Source organism: Podarcis filfolensis (genome assembly GCF_964270895.1).
Source record: "Podarcis filfolensis genome assembly, chromosome: 6".
Taxonomy (NCBI): domain Eukaryota; kingdom Metazoa; phylum Chordata; class Lepidosauria; order Squamata; family Lacertidae; genus Podarcis; species Podarcis filfolensis.
Genome location: NC_139609.1, coordinates 41568507 through 41586562, shown reverse-complemented (window position 1 = coordinate 41586562; position 18056 = coordinate 41568507). Strand labels below are relative to the sequence as shown.

The 18056-nt window shown below is 44.1% G+C and overlaps 1 protein-coding gene across 5 annotated transcripts in view; it reads right to left on the bottom strand.

Annotated features, from left to right (window-relative positions):
* The window catches only part of DAB1 (DAB adaptor protein 1), a 639464-nt gene that overhangs the window by 190138 nt on the left and 431270 nt on the right, over positions 1-18056 (bottom strand). For 2 of the 5 annotated variants that reach the window (XM_083619366.1, XM_083619367.1), the window contains exon 1: positions 945-1503. The exons of 2 other annotated variants lie outside the window; for them this stretch is intronic. The gene's annotated coding sequence lies outside the window, so the exon portion shown is untranslated. Of the gene's footprint in view, positions 1-944; positions 1504-18056 lie in introns of those variants that run through there. One more of the 5 variants, XM_083619371.1, reaches the window with a different exon arrangement.

The following is an 18056-nucleotide window of genomic DNA, read 5'->3' as shown; positions in this document are numbered from 1 at the left end:
CATGTCAGAAAGCTGGAAGGAAGCTTTTCCACTGTTGGGTTTAAAGAGATGAGCAGCGAAACTTCCTTCTTTTATGTATCAGGAGGGAGCATGGAGAACGCAAGACAAGTTGGAGATGAGCGCGGGATGAATGCCGCTGTCAATGCCTGGAGAATCTGTGCCTTGTAATGAAGTGGGAAAATAATGAGGAGCTTGAAGCATTTTTCCTCACCAGAGCAATTACAGGGGACCCTCCCCTCCCCATCATGCCTACACGGAGGAGCCAGCAGTCCAAGGAGGCAGAAATAGAGCATCCACCGCCTCCTCTCTCTCCACAACTCCCAGTTGCTACCTCCTGACAGACGGGGGGGGGGGAGACACTATTATTCCTGCACGGTTCTTTGCCAATTTGTAGGATGGGTGCCCTGCGGAAAACTTGCCTCGCCACTCCGCAGGGCTGCACGTGGGGGCCACCCGCCGCCTTGAAGCAGGAATAGGAAAGGGGAGGCAGCTTTCGCGTTGGAGAGGTGAGGAACCCACCAGCATTCAGCGAATGGAGCAAACCCAAAAGCCAACCCATTGGGGGCGGGGGGGGGAGAAGAGGTTCCTTTGCTCTAACATTGCCTCCCTGCGCGCGCACACACACCCTGGAGCCCCCACGCGCGCACGTGTCCCACTTTGTTTTCATCCGGAAAGGTCGGAAAGAGGACGGCACCTGTTCTCGGGACGAACGGAGCCCGGCTGGGTAGAGAACACGCGCTGCGCGGAAGGGGGAGCCGCGCGAGGAGCGGGTCGTACTAGGCGGACGGCGGCTGCCCTCGACTTCGACGAGGCGCCCCCGAGGCGCGCGCAAGGGAAGCCCCGGCGCCTCCGAGGGCGCTGCTCCCCGCGCCAAGGCGCACGCGCAGCCTTCGCCCCCGGCTGCCCCACCCCCTTTGGCGCCCGCCGCCTCGCACCCGACTCACCTCGCCGGGCCGAGCCCTCCCGCCCGCGCATGGTCGGAGACTGAGGCGGCTGCTGCCCGCCGCCCGCCCGTCCGCTCGCTCTCCGCTCGCCTCTCTCTTTCTCTCCCGCGCTCTCCGTCCCCAGCTCAGCCCGCGCGCGGCTCCGCCAGCTCCTCCATCCCCCTCCGCTGCTCGCTGGGTGCATCCGCCCCCTGCCGCCTTTGCCCTCTCAGGCCCCCGACGACGCGGTTAAGCTGAGGCCAGCCGGAGAGAGCGAGCGAGCGAGCGAGGGAGGGAGGGGGAGGCCAAGGAGGAGAGGAAGGGTCGCTGGCTGCCGCCGCCGCCGTCGCTGCTGCTGCTGCTGCTGCTAACGCCGCCTCCTCCCCCTCGGAGAGGCGCGAGGGAGACGCGGGGTGGGGGGTGGGGAGAGGATTTAGCGCCTGGATGATGGTGATGATGATGAGGATGATTTCTGAAGCGGCGTGAGGGTGTCCTCGGCGTGTAAGAAAAACAAGATGGGGGCGGGGAGAGAGAAAGCCACGCTGGGTTCTCCTCACGCGACTCGCAGGCTGCCTGGTCCAGGGAAGGAGGCATGCCTGGCACGGCTAGAAACGAGGCTCCCCTCACGCGCCCCTCTTTTCGCTCCACGCCCCTCCATCTCCACGCGCGCTCGGGGAGGAAAGCACCTATCGAAGTGGAAGAGAAACTTTGCGAGGACGAGGCTCTCTCGTTACCATGTTACCCCCCCCTCGCGCGCACTTTTCCATAGGAACAGGGCGCGAGGGGTGACAGAAAGAAAAGGGGGGTCCTGAGGAAAGCCTGGAGACCCAATTCAGACTTTTCGCCAATATGCCCGGGCATCTGCTTATAGCCAAATACTGTCACATCCCTCCTCACAAACGTTTGCACTTCTGTATCTTCTTTTTTCAACTGATTGCAGGAGGAGAGCTGTTATAATTACACCGAGGGAGGGGGGGAACCCCCACTTTAATTTGCCAATTTCATTAAATGATGGCGTTCAAGAGAGATGCGGGGAAATTATATATAGTTACAGGCATTCTGCGCCTCAGAAAGAACCAGCCGTGTACTGTAAATCCAGAGTTTCCTTGCAATTAGATTATTCAAATGCACGCATACACGCAGGGAGAGCGCGTGCCTGCAATTCACTGCTTCCTCTCTCGCAAAGGCTCGCTCTGACTGGGTCTGGAATAGAAACCTCCCTCAAGAAATCTGGTTGGACCCTGAAGTTCTGGCATCCCGTTTTAGGGCACCAAATCCCCAACCAGGGATGCACAGGGTTGTTGTTTTTTCGCACTTCGTTCCATCCATTTCATGCCCCTGCACCTTTTGCATGCTCCTTAATAGCATGTCAGCCATTTTTCATTAATAAGTCATTGTGAGGAAGGATAAATCTCGAGTGGAATGGTGCACTGTCTAAAACCTACGGAAAATAGGTCGTTTCTTTGGAAGTGAGTTTTTTTGCTCCTGCTCATGTTCAGGTTGCTGGCTTCTCTCTCTCTTTCTCTCTCTTCCCTCCTTCCCTAGAAAACACCATCATAATAACAAATAATGTGATGGGGCGGTTGCTGGTGTGGCCCCCCTTCTTCCTCGTGGCTTCTCTCAGTCACCCATGAAAATTTAATGAGGCATTTAGGGCTGCTACCTCCAGAGTCAATGAGCTGAGCATATGTAGTCTAATGCACTTGCTGCTGAGGCAATAGGTCTACTGCAAGCAGCTCAGAAGTCATCCAGACGCTATCTTCTCGACACAAAATTCACGACCCATTAAACCTATTCTGTGATAGCAGCTTCTCTCCACAAATATCACCCTGTCCATAATAGAGACGAAGGCATTCCACACAGCTTCCTGATGAAAGAGCCTGTATTAAAACCAAAGAAAGCATAGTTGTAGAAGAAGAGGCTGTTTCACAGAGAAGCTTGCCTCTGGAGATGTTATAGGAAGTTTGTTTATTGGACTTCTTCATGTGCTGCTGTTCTTCCTTGCAAGAGGCAGGTTAGGGTGCAGTCCAAAGTAAATCTCTGATGTACTGCACTGGGCATCTTCCCCTTGAGTGAACGCTAGCAGAGCTCCTCATTCTGCCTGCTAAAGTGCGGGAAGCCGGATTTACTATCCGTGGACTTCCTGGTAGTGGCAGTCTGTGTCCCACCCACCCATGAGGCAGACAGTGGCTGAGTTAGCCCCACTGCCATCATCTGATTTGAGCCCAGTCTCTACATCAGCTCCAGATTAGTAGGCTTCTGTCTGCCCCATCTCCTGCCTTCCACCCCAGCAAGTATGAGCAACTGTGGCTCCACCATTTCTTCACATCCCAGATGCCGCTACCTGGCTGGGATACAAATTGCTCTGCCAGTCTGAGAAGGAATGACATAGCCTAAGCACCAAGTGAGTTTCATGGCTCTAACCACTACCATTCCGCCCTGATCTAGCCACTGTGATCCATGTGATGGCCACCTCCAGGCTTGGTTATTGTAACTCGCTCTATGCAGGGCTGCCCATGAAGCTGACCCATAAACTCCAGCGGGTGCAGAATGCTGTGGCGAGGCTACTTACAGGGTCCTCACCGCAGGACCACATCCATCCAGTGCTACACCAACTGTGCTGGCTCCCGGTGGAGTACAGGGTCAGATTTAAGGTGCTGGTTTTAACCTTTAAAGCCCTATACAGCCTGGGACCCTTGTGCTTACGGGACCGCCTCTCCTGGTACACCCCGCAGAGGACCATATGGTCCGCAAACAATAACATCTTGGAGGTCTTGGGCCTCAAGGAAGTTAGACTGGCCTTTTCAGCCCTGGCCCCAGTCTGGTGGAACGCTCTGTTGCAAGAGACCAGGGCCCTGTGGGACTTGACATCTTTCTGCAGGGCCTGCAAGACGGAGCTGTTCCGCCAGGCCTTTTGTCAGGGCCCCGTCTGACCCCCCTCCTGTTACAAGACCCTGCAGGTAAGTGGCCTCTCTAACTCTTCTCACTGGCTCATACAAATAGCCGAGCCTGGTCAGTACTTAGGGTTTCCAATCCCTATAGTTGTAATTTGTGGGTAGCCATCTGATCTTAACTTTGATTTTAATCCGATTTTAAGCTGTATTTCAGTCGATCGCTGAACTTTATGTTTTAATGTATTATACATTTTGATGTTAGCCACCCTGAGCCTGGCTCTGGCCGGGAGGGGGCCAGATAATAACAATAATAACAGTAACAATAATAATAAATTATTAATCATCATCATCACAATAGCTTTTTCTTAAGCCTATTCATTTTAATTGGATTGTGTTGGTCTGTGAGCATGAACTGTAAGCCTTAAGTTTTAACGAAGGTTTTGAACAGCCTTCCAAGTTATGTCTTCTGCATAGGTAACAGCCTCATGCAATGGTGTGGATACACAAGGAAGATTTATGAAGTTTATAAAATTCAAATTTATGAAAGGGTTTTTTATAAAAAAAAACCACACAAAACTTTGAATGAGAAGTGTCAATTTGATATTCAGTGCTGGAATTTATTGATTCAAGTCACACTTCTAAAATATTTTTTAAAAAGTATAAAAGAGCAAAATTGCTCACAAGGCTTCAATATGAATGCAAATGAATATGCTGTAATTATAGTGTGCAATTTTCTATTAAAAAAATAAAAAAATTGAACAGACCTGAAAAGTAATTTGAATTGCAATTCTTCATTGTACCCTTTCATTATGCAAGAGTTACCATAAGCAATCTGTTCCAATTTAATGCAAAATATTTTTAGTTCATAACTTTACGTTGAAGGTAATTGAATGAGGACATTTATATGCTCATGGATCTTTCTCAAGCAAGTAGAATCAAGCAGGCACTACTCTTGTGCAAACCCTATGAATCTGACAGCGCAATATATGAATGTCTATTCAGAAGCCTGTCGTATTTCATCCAAATAATGTACTTTCAAGTAAACTGAACAGCCACAGTGTACCTTTGGTAGGAGAACCACATGGTAGATTGTGAGGTAAGTGATCAATATTTACCAAAGTGACAGAATCACAGAACTCTAAAGCTGGAAGGGACCCCAAAAGGTCATCTGGTTCAAACCCTGCAATGCAGAAATCTCAGCCAACAGCCATCCAAACTCTGCTAAAAAAACCTCCATGGAAGGAGAGTCCACAATCTCCTGAGGGAAACTGTTCCATAGGCCTTGCCTGGGGAGGGGCAGGGGGCAGCTGCTCCTCTAAATTGATAAAAATCAATACACTTCTGAGGTTCTACCCCACCCCCAACAAAAGCCTGCCCACCCCCAACAAAAATCCTGGCTACACTCATGGACTGTTCCCCTGTCAAACAGCTCTTATTGTCAGAAAGTTCTTCCTGGTGTTTAGTTGGAATCACCTTTCTTGTAGCTTGAAGCTATTGGTTCGAGTCCTATCTTCCAGGGCAGGAGAAAACAAGCTTGCTCCATATGAAAGCCCTTAGATATTTGAAGATAGATATCATATCTCCTCAATCTCCTCTTTTCCAGGCTTAACATACCCAACTTCTTTAATTGTTGCTCATAAGGCTTGGTTTCCAGACCCTTTATCATCTTGGTTCCCCTCCTCTGCACACGTTTCGGCTTGTCAACATCCTTCTTCAACTGTGGTGCCCAGAACTGGACACATTACTCCAGGTGCAGTCTGACCAAGGCAGATTACAGTGGTACTATTACATTCCTTGATTGGGACACTATACTTCTGTTGATATAGCCTAGAATAGAATTAGCTTTTTTTGTTGCTGCATCACACTGTAGCTTGTGCTCTACTAAGACCCCTAGATCCTTTTGCGTGTCAAGACCCCAAGGCCACCCCCCCCACTGATGAATAAATCACAGGGACACAGATATTAGGTTAATAGTTAGTGGGGAAATTTAGGCCACAACTTTATTGGTTACAGAATGTGAGCGGTATTGGCTTAGGCACTGGAATTAACCCGACTATATCTGACTCCGGCCTGCCATGCAGGGAGTCTTGTAAGGGTCAACCACCAGTAGGAGGAGCACTGTCAATGTGAATCAACTCACGCTCACCCCTGGGTTCCCGATGGTGTTGTGGCATGGCCCTAGCCCCTCCACAGGCTTCGGACAAGATCCACAACCCCAGATTCCTTTAACAGAATACCCTTAATATTGGAGGGGCAGGTGATAGCCACACCTCCCCTCCCCCAACATAAGTTCAACCAATGCCTAACCACAAAACCTTACAAAGAAGGGGGAGTAAAGACTGCTAACTGAAGAGATCTCTGATAAATAAGACGGGTCGGAGGAACAGGAATAAATCATGAGAAGACACACCAAGGCTCGGTATGTTTGGCAACAGGACTGGATGGGGGAAAAAAACTTTCCTTTCTTTTCTCTATGTGATTAACCAAGAATCCCCCCCCCCCCAAGTCATAAGTCAGAAATGCCATTTAAATGACTTAAGCTGTGGATTTAAGACTGTGTGGAGATAATTTTCTAACCAAAGCATGTTTTAAGAAGATCGTGGAAAGCATAAGAGCTTTGGAATGACGCAGCAAAAAATAGCGTTGCCATATTGGCAAGTTCTGTCGAAAGACTTATGTCTGGGAGGAGGAACAGATCTGTTTTCATATTGTGGGTGAGCCTCCTCAGAGGGAAAAAAGAGCGACAGTTTTGCGAGACTAATGATGGAAAGAGTGCTGTTATTTATGAAAGTGATGATATATGGAAACCATCTTGATATGATGATTGGACGAACGGAAAAAATCACACAGGATTATAATTGGTGTTTACCTACTTAAGGAGATTATCAGAAGAGATCATAAAGAAAAAAAGAAAAATATATGAACAAGATGAGATGTGGAAACAGCAAGATAGGACTGGATAGAATTATGAACATTATTTGGACAGATTTGTGGATATTAACGCAGCAGCAAGAAGATGATTGGAATCCCCCTTCGGAACTTGAAATATGGGTCCCCTCAACAAAAATTTAAAATTCGGCTTTGTAATTCGGAATTTATGTGATGTGATTTGATTTGATTTGATTGGTCGGTTAATAAAAATTATTTTAAAAAACAACAACCACAAAACCTTACAAAGTTGTGATGAATGCTACGAGGTAGGTGAAAACCAAATGGCCCAACCCAATTTGCCAAGTGGAAAAATTCCTACCAGGCCCCTCAATGGTGACCAACTGAGGTTCATAGCAAGGCCAGTGTCAGTACCTGAAAATAGGGAGGTCAGGGCGGGAGATCAGCAAACTGAGCCAGAAGGGAGCTCCCTGGCTCGCGCCGAGGCTTAAATGGTCCCAGCCATGCCCCCCAACCAGCCGGATTGGCTGTCGGAGCTATGACGTGGCTGGGACCACCAAATGATGAGGGACGCAGTCCCACCAACCCCAGAAAGGAGTGGGTGGCTGTGTAGACCGACCGCAACTCCTCCCCACCTGGAAGTACTCACATGTACTACTGGCAAGCCAGGTTTCCCCCTTATATCATATATTTGTGCATCTGGTTCTTCCTGCATAAGTGCAGAACTTTACACTTGTCCCTATTGAAATTCATTTTGTTAGTTTTGGCCCAGTTCTCCATTTGATTAAGGTAATCTTGTACAGTGGTACCTTGGAAATCAAACAGAATCCATTCTGGAAGTCCATTTGACTTCCAAAACGTTCGGAAGTAACGTAAGCTGCATTGGATGTTCGGGTTCCAAAGAACGTTTGCAAACTGGAACACTCACTTCTGGGTTTTCAACATTTGGGAGCTAAAACCGACTCACAAGGCATTCATCAACCAAGGTAGGGCTGTATTATTATTATTATTATTATTATTATTATTATTATTATTATTATATTTCATATACCGCCCTATACCCACAGGTCTGTCTTCTGTGGCATTAGTTATCCCTCTCAGTTTGGTGTCATCAGCCACTAACATGTACACACTAAGGATTCTTCATTTCCTCTGACCCTGTGTGAACAGCAACAGAGTTATTTCATGGAGCACTCCTGCTTGCCTTAAGTACCTCACTTGCTTACTTTGATTTGCCAGTGTCACAACTTGCACACAGCAATGGGCAACTAAGGTGCATAGAGAACTTCTGCTGTTTACATTGAGAAAGAAACAGTTAAAAATCTATTCTGTCCCTTTGCCTCTGACTCTGCTTAGCAAACATCAACTGAGGTATATAAATGTGTTTGTGAGCATGGAAGGGAAAGGTTCTTAGGATCAGGTCAGGGCAGTTGGATATGCTTTGGGTGGCTGGTTTTGGTCCCTCCACGCTTAGTCTATCCCTTCCGTCTATAGAGACATTTTTATTTCAGCAAGCGGTTGATTTATTGGTCCCTTAATCTTTATATATTGTTCTTATATTGTGTTTTTATTAATGACTGTTTTGGTGGCTTTCTGACAGCATTTTATTTGATGTATTTTGATGGCTTCCAGTGCTTTAAGTCATTGTGATTTTAATCTTCAAGGAAGAATAGAACTGTATTAAATATTTAAACCAACAAAAATGCACCAGATGCACCAGGGAAAAAGTGGCGATATAGACTGGCTAAGTAAAGAGCATCCTTTGATGCTTGAAACTACTCTACTGTGTTACACACACACACACACACACACACACAGAGAGAGAGAGAGAGAGAGAGAGAGAGAGAGAGAGAGAGAGACTTAGAAAAGTGCAATAGAGCTATTAGCAGCTTCACAATTCCATATCTTGTCTTTCATTCCCAAACTCCCAATTTATCTCCACTCAGAAAGGAGCCTAGCATTTTTCTCAGGCTTTGTGTCAACTAGGCTCAACTGTCGCAGATTCACTGAGGTGTAAATGAAAACTAAAGATTTCCCTAGTGGTGGTGGTAGGCCAGGTAGTGCTGTGTTTTAAAGCTGCAATCCTAAACACACATCCTTCGAGATGCATTCAGGTGATGTTAAGTATGCAGATCTTAACTGCAGGTGTATGGTATGCAACAGTGTGGACATTTGATGGGTGCAATAGTGTTGCACTTCCAGAATTAAAACCAAACTTTAGAATGGTGGCTAATGTGAGTCAAAGTAGATTCATTGGGATTAATGGTCATAGTAGAATCATAGAACTGTAGAATTGCAAGGGACCACAAGGGTCATCTAGTCAAACCCCCTGCAATGCAGGAACCTTTTGCCCCACATGGGTCTTGAACCACAAACCTGAGATTAAGAGTCTCATGATTTACCAACTGAGCTATTCATGACTAACATAGGTGCAGTAATTTCAATGGGTCTACTCTTGAGTGCCACTTAGTTGGCTGCAACCCTTAGAATTCATAATTGATTGATTGATTGAGCTAGCACTTCATCAGGACTTTTTTAACATGAAGCTTTAAATATTTGAATCATCAGTGGAAATCTGGGCTGAGTGGTAACTGATCACACATTCCCTGTTCAGGGTTTACAACAATCTTGAAAACTGCCTAGAAATGTGCAAATGATTATCTCATGCCCCACTCCAGGGCACTTTGAAGCCAACTTAAATAAGTTGTTGTTGTTGTTGTTTAGTCGTTTTGTCGTGTCCGGCTCTTTGTGACCCCATGGACCAGAGCACGCCAGGCACTCCTGTCTTCCACTGCCTCCCGCAGTTTGGTCAAACTCATGTTGGTAGCTTCGAGAACACTATCCAACCACCTCGTCCTCTGTCGTCCCCTTCTCCTTGTGCCCTCCATCTTTCCCAACATCAGGGTCTTTTCCAGGGAGTCTTTTCTTCTCATGAGGTGGCCAAAGTATTGGAGCCTCAGCTTCACAATCTGAACTTAAATAAGTAATCATTTGTAAAGATTTCATTGTGGAAGCAGTTAAACTGCAAGTGTATTCCCACTTCCCATATTTAAGGTACGGAGTACTAGCAGCTGGTGGTTCAGCTTCTCATGTTGTGAGCTTACTGTGACCTTGAAAAACCCAACCATAGTCAAAGTTGATGCATTCCTAGTGACACAAAAACTTAACACTCACTCTGGGGTGTTGCTATTGTAAGATCACTTTGGAGAAAGTTATTTGAAGAATGAGGCTTTTTCTTTCAGTATTATATAATGCAACATTTTCCAAAGATGTCTGGCATCACAATCCTATTGGTTTTTTTACTGCATTCTATCTTAAGCCCTTATAAATAAGCAGAACAATCATTGCAGGGCTGGATTGGCAGCCTGGCTGAAGGCAGGGGTCAAGAAAAGCTTTAACATGTTTCTTTCCTGTTGACAAATTTAATATACCGGTATGTTCATTTTCTTTTCATTTTCGTGCCTTTGTCTATTTAACTGTAGCTCTTTTTTGAGCTGGATCTCTCTAAAATTTAAGGTTTCTGCAGTGGCTGGCACAAGAAGCCTACTGTGAATCTGGGCTGTCCGTAACGCAAAGACTAAACAATCCAAAGTGCAGCGGTAGCATTTTTCAAATTATTCCAGAGCATTAACTCTGGCTTGCTTTACCTTTTACCTTACCCAAACACTATACATGGAGCATTTCATATCAAAATGGTGAGTTATAGGTAAGGTAAAGGTTCCTTGGATGTTTAAGTCCAGTTAAATTCCACTATGGGGTGCAGCACTCATCTCTGCTTTCAGGCCGAGGGAGCCAGCATTTATCCACAGACTGCTTTCCAGATCATGTGGCCAGCATGACTAAACCACTTCTGGTGCACGGAATACCATGATGAGTGCCAGAGTACACAGAAACACTGTTTAGTTTCCCACATCAGCAGTACCTATTTATCTACTTGCATTGGTATGTTTTTGAATTGCTAGGTTGACAAGAGCTGGGACAAAGCAATGGAAGCTCGCCGCATCATACGGATTTGAACCGCCAACCTTACGATTGACAAGCCCAAGAAGCTCAGTGGTTTAGACCACAGAGAATCTGCACAGCACTCAGTACTTCAACTGCACTTTATTATTTGTTAGCTATTTATTTATTATGAATTTAATCCTAAGTAGGCTTCTGCTAAATGGATATTTAGGGATAGGACAAAGATCCAAAAGAGGATTCCACAGACTAAAGGTAGGTAACCCCCTAGAACAGATTTTTTGGGGAGGAGGGCACAAGGGGTTGTGGGAAGTAGAGGGAATAGGTGAAAATCCCAATGTCCATTTTTGGCTGGTGGGAACTTAAAGGTAAGCTTTAATCCTGGCAAGACAGTGGCACTGTGGCTGAGTAGTTCCTGTGTTTGAGAAACCCACTGACCATGTTGACTGGGGCTCATTGGGAATTACAGTCATTCAACATCTGGGGGGCATTAGGTTGGGGAAGTTATGCTGTCTGATGGCCTTATTTATTTGATGGATGCCTCATCAAAGCATTTTAGTCATCTTACAAAAAAAGAAGAAGACTAAAAACGTAGCAATAAAAGTATACTACAATGAAACTACAAATTTTAGACACAAGCACTAGAACTTTTTATGAAGGAAAAGACTGCTATGGCAGGACTTGAGGCATGACATCCCTGCCATTATCCCTACTGGGATGTCAACCCTACTCTGAGGTTAAAATACCACCTACTGAATAACCAAGAAAACTTCTTGAGCTTTTCAGTGCTCCTCTGAGATCTCCCATCCAATTACTGACCAGATCCAAACATGGTTAGCTTATCAGATCTGACAAGAGCAGAGCCCAGGGTAGAATGGCTACTTAAACATTTATTTGTGTCAATGACACATTTAAAACCCGCTACTCTGTCTAAATATTTTAAAGCAAAATATGAAGAGGGAAAATTGCATATGACACAAGTGGAAGGAGAAGCCAATCTATTGCTAAAGGAGAACAATTGTCAGTTTGAATGATTGTGTCTTTCATGGGCACAAAACGAGAGGGCTGCTATTCTTCATAAGACTTGTGTCATTATGCACCTTGTTTTTGTTTTAGAAGGCTTTGCCCAAGGCATTTTACTTACATCATTACAACCACCATTATTTTAGATCTCTCTAACTCCCAGTCCCAAAGGTTTAGGGGGAGATCCATCCATCCATATGTCTATCCATCTATCTTCACAATACATATAAGTTAATAACTTTGGGTTGGATCCGGAATATGTAAATTAGTTTCCACTAAAATCAATGGGGCAAGTTAGTAATTGCTATTTCTGCTTGCCTGGTGGAATGATCTCTCCTCTCCTCCATCATGTGCTGTTCTGGTGGCCCTCCTAATCCCAGCCCAAGCCAATTTGGAGGGAGGGAGTGGAGGGAGAAAGTGGGTGAAGCCCCATTGCACTAGTGGAAGTCCTTGCATGAGCTTCTGCTAGCAGGGCCAGTTATATTTTAAGCACTGTATGAGTAAAAAAAGGGATTCTGAGGTGTCACTCAGCTTACAGTACTTCTTCTGCCAGCACAATGAGGAGACAATAAATCTTTGGAGAATCCTGCTCTCCCCACCACACACAACTCCCTTTGTTGTTGTTTAGTCGTTTAGTCGTGTCCGACTCTTTGTGACCCCATGGACCAGAGCACGCCAGGCACTCCTGTCTTCCACTGCCTCCCGCAGTTTGGTCAAACTCATGCTGGTAGCTTCGAGAACACTATCCAACCATCTTGTCCTCTGTCGTCCCCTTCTCCTTGTGCCCTCCATCTTTCCCAACATCATGGTCTTTTCCAGGGAGTCTTCTCTTCTCATGAGGTGGCCAAAGTATTGGAGCCTCAGCTTCACAATCTTTCCTTCCAGTGAGCACTCAGGGCTGATTTCCTTAAGAATGGAGAGGTTTGATCTTCTTGCAGTCCATGGGACTCTCAAGTGTCTCCTCCAGCACCAGAATTCAAAAGCATCAATTCTTCGGCGATCAGCCCTCTTTATGGTCCAGCTCTCACTAAATCTGCTCCAGAGGGGAAGGAGAATCACCAAAGATTACTTCCCTCTCTGCTTGCTGACAGATGCTTTACAGTCAGCTGAGTGACACTGTTGGAAACACATACACCCTCTTTACACATGATTGCAGAGCGCAGTTACAGTTATTTATTAAAAATATTCTGCAGCATCCCTTATAGGTTTATAATGAAAAATGCATGCATGTAAGAGAACAGTTTTCATATAAATGCATCCTGTCTTTTCAAACTGTCTGCTCTGTAAGGATGCACATAACTACAAAGATTTTTTTCTTTGCAGTGTTTATGACCCTTGCATGTGACTGACACACATGCCCCTCTTCCAGAAATAAATGTCAAATGTTTCATAACCCTACTTTGTTCTTCTCTCGAGTTTGATAGGGGAAGGAAATGGACCTAGCAAGTCACTGACATTGTCTCTTCTTATTTTAATCTGGGATTATTTTTGAGAGCTTGTGTTAGTGTGTTTGCTGAGCCCTAAGATGATGATCAAACAAAGGGATGAGCATTTGATCAATATATTTTAGCTCTCAAGCATCATAATTTAATTGTATTGCATATTTTACTGTTTCATACTTTGAATTATATTCTTAGGCTTAATACTGTCTTCCTGCTCACATCAGAGAAAACATTATGATGATGGACATTAGTTGGAACATTTAATCAACTTCCTAGCTAATACTATCATAAATAGGCAAGGATCTATTGCAGAGTTTCATAACCCAGTGCCCTCCAGATATTACTGCACTACAACTTCCATCACCACTGACCCTTGGCCATGCTGACTGGGAGGTGGTGGGAGTTACAGTCTAAAACACGGAGGGGATAAAAGGCTGGGAAAGACAACATGCATCTTTTATACCTCTGCAATTTACATTCATGTGATTGAAGGCACATCTTTATTGTGCTTAACTTTGCATTTTCTTTCCAGATTTATTAACTGCCAAATTACAACTGAATGCCAAAGTAGACACGATGTCATTCATGCATTTGGAAATTACATGAATAGCTTTTTTAAAAAAAGCAAAATGCAGACATGGGGACTCAGTTTCACATTATTTTAGGTGACTTTAATCCTTCCCCCCCCCCCCGGCCAACTGCTGCCCTGATCTGGATTGGGCACCCTATGCTACTACTTCCATTTTGCCAAAAGATCCAATTGCAGGTGGGAGGTGGGGCTGATCTAAGTTGGGCCCATAGTGGGAAGAGAGCAAAAAGTTAAAGTTCTCTACCTCGACAACAGGTTCCAAACCCAGAATCAACCTGGAAGCCTGCAATTTACCTTTCAAAAGCCATTTGTGAAACTGCCAATTGTGTGAATGGCACCTCATCCTAACCTAACCTAATCCACCACCACCACCCCAATGACTTAACTACATTCACAATTAAATTTAGCTAGATGGCTAAATCTGCTACCATTTCATTGCAGAATTCCAGACAAGGAACAGATCTAGGATTTTCAGAAATGAAATAAATACAAATCAGTACTTGTCAGAAGGCTATAGAGCTCTGTCACTTAAACAGAACTTTCTTTAAAAAGAAGAAATGTAAATGCAACTTGGGAGTGACTGGTGTAGGTACTCAACCATGCAGCTTGACATAAGAATCTCAGTGTCAGGCATTTGCTTACCAAACTCTCGTTGGAATCCTATTAGCTTGTTTATCCTACCAAATTCCAGAATGGTAGTTGTCAATGCACTGCCATAAAAACAGCAGTTCTGTGGGCCTTTTGGGGGCTACAATTTATTTTGTGAGATGGATGAAGTAGTCTCTGAAATCAGTAGTCACGTGTGTGTTTGTACCTACCTACCTACCTACCTACCTACCTACATGTCATGAACATAGGTACAAAAGGGGGAAAACAACATTTACATAATGGATATTGAAGAAAAATAAAGCACAAGAGTAAGCAGGGATATGTTACTATTCCACCCAGACCACAAGTTGATTTATGAAATTCCAGTTACTGGAAGGGATTTAGGTACATCCTTCGCTAACACTTTTTTCTGCCACCAACACCCTTGTTAGCTTTTGCATGGGTTGTGCAAACAAGTGAAGTGTGCACAATGAAGAGTTGACATGTATTCCTCAAGTGCAACTGTGTAACTTTCCCTATAGATACCACTTACTGCTTACACCTCCAGTTTAGACCTAAAGAGTAGAAATCCCACCCTCCCATCACAAATACAAATATTAGCACTGTACTGTACTTGATTTATAAGTCTGGCTTTTGCAAGGGTTATCAAGGCCATGTGTGTGCAATGACCTTCATGACTAAATGTTTTGTTCTTTTGCTAAGGGACTGTTATGGTTTTGATGCATCTGCTCCTCCTAATTTGGCTTGCTTTGGTAACAGCGCTCCCAGTGATCATCTAAACCTCATTTGGAGCACCTGTGAACAATTCGTTATATTAATATAACAGCAGGGGAGGAGTACAGCAACTAATAAATAGGTTGTTGAGCAAGTTTGCCTGCCAAGGTTGCTTTGTGTGGGTAGTGTGATGTACCTTCCACCCCCAAAATTGTACTCACTGGGGAGCTGCTCAGGGAACTGTTGTAGAGGAACCTGTCAGTGCTCACATCTGGCATGAGATAAGCACATAAATTAATTGTCCCTTCCAAGCAGTCATTTGGATTTGTGCTCAGTACATCTGAGAGACTCAAGCACGATTTGAAACAATTTGTTCTTGGTTAAAATAGAATGAATGTGTTTCTGTTAGAGATGGCTTTGAAAGGCATTTCACAACCATTTGCACCAGCTGGGCCTCTCATTATTCAAACTAGATTTGTATAAATCAGCACATGAAAATAAAGCAGTTGGTCAATGCCTTTTATTGTGGTCGTACATGGTGTAAAGCAACCAGAGTTATATTGGAACGCTCCACTTTTTCTTGCTCTGCATTTCAAGAAAATATGGGTTTTGTTTATAGCGGGCGGGGAACAATGCTGAAAGTTATTGCTGAAGCATCTTGCTTTAAAATGAATTTTAATCAGGTGCATTTTGCAAAAGTCAATGGGAATCAGAGGTCAATTAGTTAAAAGTGGCACTTAGCTGATCAAAGCAGTTATGGAACATAATTTTCTGCAGGTGTCAGTGCACCCCACATAGGAAACATGCATTCTCATGCATGAAGTATGTAGTACCTAGAATATTAGTGACATGTATTGATTTCGCCACATAATGTTCCTAAGTTCTTAAGAATCAGCTGTATCACGCATTGGAAAAGATGGCTGAGATGCTGTGCAGAGGTCCTGTTCCTTTCAACAAAACTTCAGTGCAATAAGTAATGCAGGACTGCAGTAAACATGCTACAAAAAGTTATCATAGTATTTAAAAGCATCATTCAAAGGCTTTGTCCTCCCAGTTCAGGTTGTTTCATCAAAACCACAGCAAACAAATTCTATGCCAAAGGGATGGCATAGGTCATGTCCATTGTTTGGGCTCCCCTCCGCTAAGCTGTAAGGAGTTCCATGCAGCCTTTACATGTGTTTTAAGATACAAAGTGATGAGAATTATCATGTCTGAGAGAAGATCCAGTGCCAGCACTTGTCAATGCCAGTGGTTCTGGTGTATGAAGATCTTTCTCCCAACAAATTATCTAACCCTTTAAAAGGTATTGCGAGAAGCTGATTCTTGTAGCATAGCTCCTTCCACTGATGTAGAAATAGGGAGTGACAAGGAGGCCATTGGTCTAACTCAGGCTTACTCAACTTTGGCCTTCCAGATGTTTTGAGACTACAATTCCCATCATCCCTGACCACTGGTCCTGCTAGCTAGGGATCATGGGAGTTGTAGGCCAAAAACATCTGGAGGGCCAAGGTTGAGGAAGCCTGGTCTAACTACAAAGGTTCTTACGCAGCCATGCCAGCGCCAATGGTGACAGGGCCTGCCCAGCCATAGAGTCATCAAGACTAGGCACCTGTTTGAGCAGCCAGCATTCTGCCAGCTGAACCTCAGTGACATTGTAAGAATCCCAGGCATAACTAGGGATAGGTGAATGTGTCAATGCTGCTTTCTCTGAGTTACTCATTTTCTGTCTTTCCCCTCTAAAATTTTATTAAAGCTTTTTCATACTACAATAAAGTAAAATAAACTAATCTAAATAGAAAGAGAAAGAGAAAATGCAGCATCCTCTCTTAAAGGGAGCTCTTAACCCTTGTCTCATACAGAAAGAGGTGGACCTTCCCAGCTCTCACCAGGGAGATCTTCCCTTCCCTGCCTCTCACTCACCTTTAGACAGAGTGGGAAAACTATGGCCCTCCCTATGTCATTGGACTACAACTCCCATCACCATTGACCACTGACCATGTTGTCTGATAGTGATTGTGAATTCGAGCCCAACGATATCTGGTAAGTCACCTTTAACATGTTTTACTTTATTTCTTGTGCGTATTCTACCTACAAATTAGTCATCCAAATTATTATTTTGTATGACACAGTTTGACAGTATTTTATGCTGCTGGAGAGATAAGACATAATTCTGTCCATGTTATAGTAGCAGCAAGCTGATAATGCACTTTAAGAGCATGCTTATTGTAATTTCAACACATGGGTTCATGAATGACACAGTAAAGACTCCATTTGCTAAAATATTAATAAAAATTATCTAGGCACAAGAGGAGGAATCGTTAGGTGGTTTCATCTTTTCTGACATAGGAACAAAGTCATTTCTTTATTTTCCCCACCCCCAAAAAATATTTTAGCTTTTAGGTAGGCATTGTAGGTTATCCACAAGGAATTCACAGTTCACATGAAAGTGCAATGATAAAAAATGCAGGTGATGTGAAACATTTATAAAGCAAAAGTCCAAGGAAATATGTAGTCCAGAATCTGAAATGACATTTTGGTATAGAACAGATCTCCCACAGGGCAGTTTTGAAACCTCTAGAAATTCTTAAAATGACATCTTTCAAAATGAACAATCATCAAATATGCCCAAGTCATTACCTTAAAGTGCTTTGTTGATAAGACAGATGGAGAACATGCTAAAAATAAGTTACCTAGTTGTGAAGGTTTTCAGGTCAAATTCTGCAATCTTTATTCACACAAACATATCTTTAATTTATCTAATTAGTCATATCACCACACACAAGCCTAGTCTTATGTGTAAAGACTAACAATAATGATGCAATGGCAAAAGAAGTCACATAAAAGGTGTGCAAATTTGCATACGCTAAATATCAACAGTTGTCAGATGTGTTAAAGTGATAGGTTAATTTCTGCAAATTTATTTGCTTAATTGTGAAATTTTTAATTTGCATTCTTTTTATGCCCAGATGTCAGTCTAAAACAACCTTTAAAGTCTTAACATACAGGTGGGTTT